Raw genomic sequence first — 9,339 nt, 5'->3', positions numbered from 1 at the left:
TCGCCAAGTGCAGGTCTTTTAATTTGATTCCCGTAGGCGACCTGCGCGTCGTGATGAGGATGAAATGATGATGAAGACAACACACACACCCAGCCCCCGTGTCAGCGAAATTAACCACTGATGGTTAAAATTCCCTACCCTGCCGGGAATCTAACCCGGGACTCCTGTGATCAAAGACCAGCATGCTAACCATTTAGCCATGGAGCATAGATTAATACGAAGGACTTCAAAGTTTCCGTTTTGACAACATATTTATGTTTGCTTGTCTTCTCTTTCACTAAACGTCGACGACTGTGATGCTATTGAGGGATCAAGGCTTTTTACATTACAGTCATATTAATTAGTAGAGAAATTAGAAGTAATAGCAAACGAATTTAAGGGTATCTGCAAGAATTTAAATTGAACTGTGTACTAATCTATGATATTTCAGTCTTGTTGGGATTTCTCTTACACGTCTTTATACTGTCCGTGAGTTTTAGAACATATAAGTTAATTTACACGTTGCACAATCAAAGCGTGTCCTACTCTTAATAATTAGGTAGTGATGTGAAACCATCTTTCCATTTACGTACAAACAGGCGCATCATCGGGAGGTAGACAGTTAACAGGGTACTGTGAGAGAATATTGCTACTAGCAAGTTTGTGAAATACTCCGCAATTATCATCATATGTGTCAGGACCTTTGAGAAGCCTCATTAGCTACAAAGATTGTTAATACGGTACGTACAGTATATAAGCAAGTGCGGTTGCGGAATCATCTTCAGTGGAGTGCACATCGGGTTATTAATTCGAGCGTTGTTGCTACCGATATCTTCAGATCACAATAAACTCATTTTTTAATAAATGAGAATAGTTTAATTCTTTCCTCTAGGTCTAGTGGTAGTAGTGATGAAAGTCTTCATAGGAAGTACAGCATTATAATCATCCTCTCCTCATTAGGGTAGAAAGAGGAAAAGTTCTGAGCTCTGACGATCTCGGTAAAAGAAAGAAAAGAGTAAGAAAAGCGTGAAAAAGAAAGACCCCCTTGGTCTCGCGAACTGAATACCGTCGAGGACGGAAGTGAACATGTACATAGTACGATTATATGTATGTTGAGTCTTCAACCCGAAGGCTGACTGGGTCCCCAACAGCTTCATCATCAGCTGTCACTGAAGAGACATCCTAGGGAATAATGAGGAGTGAAGTAGTTTACCGTTGCTTTCCTCACTGGGCCAGATGGTAACTGAGCCCTTGTATATCAGTCTGCCAAGCCTACTGAAATGTACACGCTAACCGACGCAATTAGCGATACTTTGTCATCATTCATAACAGGGATTAGCTACATAAAAAATATCACCATCATCGTTCATACCTCAGTCACTTTCGTATTGTCGCAGCCAACGATCAGACTGAAACTGGTCAATGAAAGTAATAAATTTGTTCAAGCACATACCAGAAGATTCAGCACACTGTATCGGTAGATTCATAGAATTGCATGCGCAAAAAGGAAATATAATTGTGGTTTAATACGGACTGGTGATACTAACGAGTTAGCTGGGGTAAAATTGTCTGGATCTCCTTGTATATAAGGTTTGAATAAGGTTCTAGATCACTGACGGGTCGGCGGATTTATCAGCACTTAAAGAACTATGGGATGTACATTTCTTTTTTTCTTACAATTTGCTTTAGGTCGCACCGACACAGATAGGTTTTATGGCGACTATAGGATAGGAAAGGCATAGGAATGGAAAGGAAACGGCCGTGATCTTAATTAAGGTGCAACCCCAGCATTTGCCTGGTGTGAAAATGGGAAACCACGGAAAACCACTTCAGGGCTGCCGGCCTATGGGATACAATTTCGGCACCAAGGCGTCTCCGAAAACCATACAAGTAGTTGGTGGGACGTAAAATAATAATAATAATAATAATAATAATAATAATAATAATAATAATAATAATAATAATAATAATAATAATAATACTATAATATTAATATTATTGTTGTTGTTGTTCCGGGGATTGTGTGGAACGCAGAGGTGAGAGAAGGTGCAGGCATGAATGGGTAGATATAAACAAGTCAGAAGATTAATTTAAAACTTTTACATTTCAGCTATATTTCCTTCTCTTCTTTTTTTCTTTTCTATTTTAAACTTTACACTTTGCTAAGCAAATAACAAGATCAGGGACGAGACTAGCTCGTAAGCTTGCGTACCTAACAAAATTAGAAAAACCAACAACAATTTACATGAGCTTGCAGCTTCCTAATTGCAAAATTTACATGAGCACAACTGCTCCCCAGTGGCGGTTCGTGACATTTTACTCTGGCAGGGCTGTGCCGCCGTCTCTTTCCCCTCCCCCAATTGATCCGGTTTTCACAGACCAGCACCACGATACTTTTAGACGAATAATAATAATAATAATAATAATAATAATAATAATAATAATAATAATAATAATAATAATAATAATAATAATAATAATAATCCGATGACACTGGTTGAATAGAAGTCTGCTTGCACTACAACATTAATTAATTAATTAATTAATTAACTATACTACAATGTCATTTATGCACACACATTAATTAACAGGCTAACAGCTAATGCAATCCCGACTATTATGGCACTGCACTGTTTCACTGATCACAACCACATTTGATAACAACATCATCCACGAAAACATACAAACAGTGCACTCCCGAATTTCTATTTCCTTGCTCAAATTTCAAAGCATGACAACGTGTTTAACAATTTGACCACCCTACAAATAGTGCCGTCACATTACGGTTATATTTTGAATCTTTATTTTAGCTTCTTTACAGAAGTGAATTGATTAAATAGTCAGGATAATGGAATTAATTTTGTAAAAAGTTTTGGAATTAATCTCTAACAACAATTAATATAAGACGTGAGGAAAAAAGCCTAGGAATATTTTAAAGTGGTTGGCACTGTTGCTGAGGGCTCCGCCGTTCAGGGCTTACACCCGCCTGCACTCTTCCTTCCCCTGAGAAGCCCAAATCGTCCTGCCAGGTTCCTCAGCAAAGTTAGGGGACCTACTCAGGGCTCTGCTGCCACAGTCCGAGCGCCTGACGACTAAAGAGAAAACCCGTGCTTGCTGGATAGCAGCCACGGTCTGAAATACTTTGCCATTTTCTTGAAAATAGAAAAGTAAAAGATTTATAGTCCGCCTCTGTGGTGTAGTGGTTAGCGTGATTAGCTGCCACCCCCGGAGGCCCGGGTTCGATTCCCGGCTCTGCCACGAAAGTTGAAAAGTGGTACGAGGGCTGGAACGGGGTCCACTCAGCCTCGGGAGGTCAACTGAGTAGAGGTGGGTTCGATACCCACCTCAGCCATCCTGGAAGTGGTTTTCCGTGGTTTCCCACTTCTCCTCCAGGCGAATGCCGGGATGGTACCTAACTTAAGGCCACGGCCGCTTCCTTCCCTCTTCCTTGCCTATCCCTTCCAATCTTCCCATCCCTCCACAAGGCCCCTGTTCAGCATAGCAGGTGAGGCCGCCTGGGCGAGGTACTGGTCATACTCCCCAGTTGTATCCCCCGACCAAGAGTCTGAAGCTCCAGGACACTGCCCTTGAGGTGGTAGAGGTGGGATCCCTCGCTAAATCCGAGGGAAAAACCGAACCTGGAGGGTAAACAGATGATGATGATGATGATGAAAAGATTTATAGCCAATATAATAAGGATAACCTCGCATAACTGAATATCACATCACATAAGTTCAACTTCGCTACATTTGTCCATCTCTTTATGTAATCAGTTACAGAGTGAAATAACGTTACGGGTGGCGCCCAAAAGCCCTTCATGCACGAATCGCCACTGCTGCCCCCTTCAACCAACAGTCAAGGAGACAGATTTCCCAATTTTTACAACAGTAGGACAAGCATCTTTGCTCTACAAAATTACACTTTCCAGGCCTATCAAAGGCACAACCTACATTTAACAAAATTAAACAGTATTCACTGTCTTAACTACTCAACAGTCTGATATCTTTAACGTGAAATCAATGGAATAAAGTTTAATAGGGGTAACAAGTACCCATTCTACGTGGCCTTTGGTAAAAACAAAAGGTCAAAGTTACTGGCCGCAAATTAAAATGTTAGGAGGCGAACTCTTGCACTCCTTGAACTTTACATGGAACACCTAAAACCCTATGTGGGCTTACGGCCCGACGTTACAGAATCTAAGCCTGTACTACGGAGGTGACTAGATGGACAGAAACTTTACAGAGTTAAGAGATAAATTTAAAGGCTACAAAATCATAGTCATCTCAACATCAAGTTGAGAGGGATTACAAGAGGGTACCTCACTCTTTATTCCCTGATTTCGGTTACGTTCTTTCGACTTGTTCGAAATTTACATTTAAGGTTTGAACTTTACATTTGAGAAAAAGTTACATTACTAAGGATTTGAAACCTTCCCCTCGAGCTAGTTTTCAAAGACTATCACATAGTTAATCAGAATCTGCCATTACCTTGAGCTGGCCGACCTCCCGAAGATGGACGAGGCGGCCCCCGCCCCCGTTATGAACACACTCTAGACTGGAGCGATCACAAAGACAACATGGCACACCAACCCTCGGCTTTTATAACGGAGAGGAAAGTTTCAGATTTCTTTGTGTCGAAACCCTGAACCCCCCCCCCCCCACATTTTCATTGGATAATCAAATACATATCAGAATATTTTTATTGGTAGATAAATAAATGTGTCCGCCTCTGTGGTGTAGTGGTTAGTGTGATTAGCTGTCACCCCCGGAGGTCCGGGTTCGATTCCTGACTCTGCCACGAAATTTGAAAAGTGGTATGAGGGCTGGAACGGGATCCACTCAGCCTCGGGAGGTCAACTGAGTAGAGGTGGGTTCGATTCCCACCTCAGCTATCCTGGAAGTGGTTTTCCGTGGTTTCCCACTTCTCCTCCAGGCAAATGCCGGGATGGTACCTAACTTAAGGCCACGGCCGCTTCCTTCCCTCTTCCTTGTTTTCCCATCCCCCACCAAGGCCCCTGTTCAGCAGAGCAGGTGAGGCCGCCTGGGCGAGGTACTGGTCATTCTCCCCAGTTGTATCCCCCGCCCCGATGTCTGAAGCTCCAGGACACTGCCCTTGAGGCGGTAACCCTCGCTAAGTCCGAGGGAAAAGCCAACTCCGGACGATAAACAGATTAAGAAAGAAAGAAAGAAAGAAAGAAAGAAAGAAAGATAAATGTATAAAATTTATAATTGGCCAACGTGTTAAGTTGGCGGGAAGACATAGAAGTGTTGATAACTTTTGAACACCAAAAACAAACTATAAAAATTCAGTATAGGAAACCTTCACATAAAAAATTTATCTTGAGTTTCAAGAGTTCATCTTCATCCCAGAGGGCGCACCATAAGTTACTTCAACCCCCCCCCCCCCCCCGTTTTTCACTGAAGATGGCTCAAACGAGTCGAAACAAGTTTGAATTTGATTACTCCATTATATGATGTATTGAATTAAGAGGATATACTTACTGTAATTTTACCTTTGTAAGTCGGGCCGCGCGGTGTAGGGGACGACGCTTCCGCCTATCACGCGGCGGCCCCGGGTTCGATTCCCGGCCGGGTCCGAGTTTTTTAATAGTAATGATTAATATCTCTGGCCTGGGGACTGGGTGTTTGTGTCGTCCTTAACGTTCCTTTTTCATACTCTACACTTCCGCAATTCCACTTTACACGCGGGTTCATATCATATGGTGAAAGTAGTGGCAAAAGATCTGCAGAGGTCGACGCCACAAACAAATATCATTAAAAAGAAAAAACTTTGTAAAGTGAAAACCGTCAATACGCAATGATTCTAATATCTTGTAATAGTAGAGACATCTGTCCAAAAGTCAACTTCCAAAATGGGTTTCAGATTTTCTGATCTAGATGGCCTTCTACAAGGTGCAAGTTCTAAATGCATGAGGCGGGTGTACCACCGGTACAATTATTATTCAGTTGCAATCATGGCTCTGAGACTCAAATCACGCTGAAAGCCAAAAGAGCAGTTGCCAAATTTCGAAGTTACGAGGAAGGTTAGTGTCACCTCTAAGAATATCTTGAACAAAAATGAAGATATTACAAGTGAGCCGCTAATGTAATCATGTGGAAATAACACCAACAAATAAAGAGATTCTCCTCCACTATCTTCTTCACTTTAGAACAAGCACATTCCGTCAAAAAACTGAGTTAATCCTTCGGATCCAAAACTGGGAGATGGGTCTGGTGCCCAGGACTCAACTGCTATGGTGAAACTGGAGCCTCGGATGACGTTCGATAGTAATCCTGAAGCACGCTTTTATCGTTCAGTCAAATCATGAGTTGAAACAGGACATTTTACAGAGAGATGAGTTTCCTCTTCTTCTTCTTCTTCTTTATCTGTTTACCCTCCAGGGTCGGTTTTTCCCTCGGATTCAGCGAGGGATCCCACCACTACCGCCGCAAGGGCAGTGTCCTGGAGCTTTAGACACTGGGTCGGCGGATACAACTGGGGAGGATGACCAGTACCTCGCCCAGGCGGCCTCACCTGCTCTGCTGAAGAATCGAACCCGGGCCTCCGGGGGTAGCAGCTAATCACACTAACCACTCTACCAAAGAGGCGGACCGATGAGTTTCCTCATCAACTCATAATTCCACAATATAACAGTTACATTAACTCACTTGCAAACAATAATAACTCTCCTGGAAGGTTTTCCTGCCAAACTGAGTTGAAATACAAACTATGTTGTAAGCCCTGCAAAAATCGTGATGATGTATCATAGCATATTATAAAATTGCTCCCTCACCCAAATATATAGCCTTTTTTTTTCTGGCAGTTTAACGTCGCACTAACTCGGGTAAGTTTTTGCTGACGGTGAGAGAGGAAACAACACAAACTCACAACTACGCCGCCCATACCTCGCAGTCACCTGATCGGTGTTCAAATTACTGTCCTTTCGGCTACCTAATTAAATATTTTCACTTATAAATTACAACCGCTATATTGATACCGCGTATATGAACTTGAATATTCATCCTGATGCAAGAAAACAGATCACCTTAAATGTATTTAAATATCTCAAATTTTGCTACCAATCATACTACTGTGCTACGCGGGTAGTATATTTGGAAAGCCACACACTTCTTGGTTCCACTGAGCACATCGCCAGTGCGACAACACAGTGAAAAATCTTCTTACATAACACTCGTACACCAAGCAGCTTTCATGCCAATCTCATTGCCTCAAATGACAGAGAGCGTAAACAGCCAAACTTTCTTTTGAACATCACGTAGAAATGTTCTTAAGAGGTCTATATTTAGCTTACTTACGTAGCCCGCGCAACCTAGCCGAATTTACACTAATTATTTCCTCAACTCAACAGTAGAGAGGAAACGCGCTATTAAATAAACATTAAACTCGCAGACAAAATTATAAAGTCAATGACCAGCACAAAAAAAAGAATAATGTTAGAGTGCTAAATAGTGACGAAATTTCATAAATATTGAGAGCACGGTTAGGAGATGTACATATTTAACTAACGAAGAAAGTCTTGGTGGTATTACACTCGAATTTCATTCAAATTGTACATTCTGAAAGATGAGCTAATGTGCATTCCAAAAGTGAAAACTGCATGTGCCCAGATGAGTATTAAATGATATTTTTTAACGTTGGAAGTGGTGAAAAGACGCCCGGATACGTGCCTTGCGGTTGTTTTTGGCTGAGAGGGACGAGTCACTCATACAGTTGACTGACAACAACGGGCTGATAATTTAGGAGTAGCATGGAAGACACAACGTAAATACCTGGCTAAACACATCCACTGGTACGATAGGGTGATTGTGAAAATGAACAATATTAATTGCATTATATTTGACTACAGTGAGAATTGATGGTAGAATTAATTCTTGATTCAAGGTACTTACAGGGTCTAATTACAAGTCCAATTAGATGTAAATATACTGAATAATATACGTTTCTTGGAGCCTCCGTGGCTCAGGCAGCAGCGCGCCGGCCTCTCACCGCTGGATACCGTGGTTCAAATCCCGGTCACTCCATGTAAGATTTGTGCTGGACAAATCGGAGGCCGGACAGGTTTTTCTCCGGGTACTCCGGTTTTCTCTGTCATTTTTCATTTCAGCAACACTCTCCACTATCATTTCATCTGTCAGTCATTAATCATTGTCCCAGACGAGTGACAGGCCTCGGCAGCCGGCTCAATTCCTATCCTCGCCGCAAGTTGGGGACTTCATTCATCCCATCCCTGACCCGGCCATTGACAGGAAAACAGGTTGTAGGTTTTCATTTTCAATATACATTTCTTACAATTTTACGTGAGGTTGACGCCAGGATTAAGTCGTTAATGTTGGCAATCATACTTCCAAACATACAGCATGCAGAAAAACAAACAGTACTGAAACAACAAACATCAAAGGTGCCGAACTTAGTGGCGCAGACGGTTGAGGCGCTGGCCAACTTGGCATGTTCGAACCTGGCTCAGTCCGGTAGTATTTGAAGGTGCTTAATACGTCAGCCTCGTGTCGGTAGACTGACACGTAAAAGAACTCCTACGGGACTAAATTCTGGCACCTCGGCATCTCCGAAAATCGTAAAAGTAGTCAGTGGGAAATAAAGCCAATGACATTATTAACATGAAAGATGAGGACAGCAACATGTATCTAACTGTGTCGGTACAGCATTTGCTCAAAATGTGCACCCTTATGTCCCACACATTGATCATGACGATGTCCGGCTCCGTGGGTAAGTGGTTAGCGTGCTGGCCTTTGGTCACAGGGGTCCCGGGTTCGATTCCCGGCAGGGTCAGGAATTTTAACCATCATTGGTTAATTTCGCTGGCACGGGGGATGGGTGTATGTGTTGTATTCATCATCATTTCATCCTCATCACGACGCGCAGGTCGCCTTCGGGAGTCAAATAAAAAAGAGCTGCACCTGGCGAGCCGAACCTGTCCTCGGACACAATCGGCACTAAAAGCCATCATGACCGTCCTGTAGACTGACAAACACATTGTTTAACATAGGTTGCCACAAAGACGCAAAGAATTACTATATCTTCTCTCGTAATTCGGGAACATTCCCAGGTAGATCATCTAACCAGTATGTCCCATGCAGAGCTAGGCTCCACAACCATAGCGCATTAACAAGTATAGCCACTCAGCTCGATTCACAAGCCACTCATCCTCTATAACACTAATCAGAGGGGAACAAAGGGAAGGGGTCCAGCACCTCAACAAATGAAGGTATCGGTCAAAGAAAAACAAGGGCCACGAAGGGCACAAAAATGAAAGACTCCCTAGGATTTTCAACCTTATACCATCAGGGTCGAAAATAACAAGAGTTGACCAAGGGAGGTTGG

Source organism: Anabrus simplex, chromosome 1, assembly GCF_040414725.1.
Source record: "Anabrus simplex isolate iqAnaSimp1 chromosome 1, ASM4041472v1, whole genome shotgun sequence".
Lineage (NCBI taxonomy): Eukaryota > Metazoa > Arthropoda > Insecta > Orthoptera > Tettigoniidae > Anabrus > Anabrus simplex.
The sequence above is the reverse complement of the archived record's forward strand: the minus strand, read 5'-3'. Positions refer to the sequence as shown.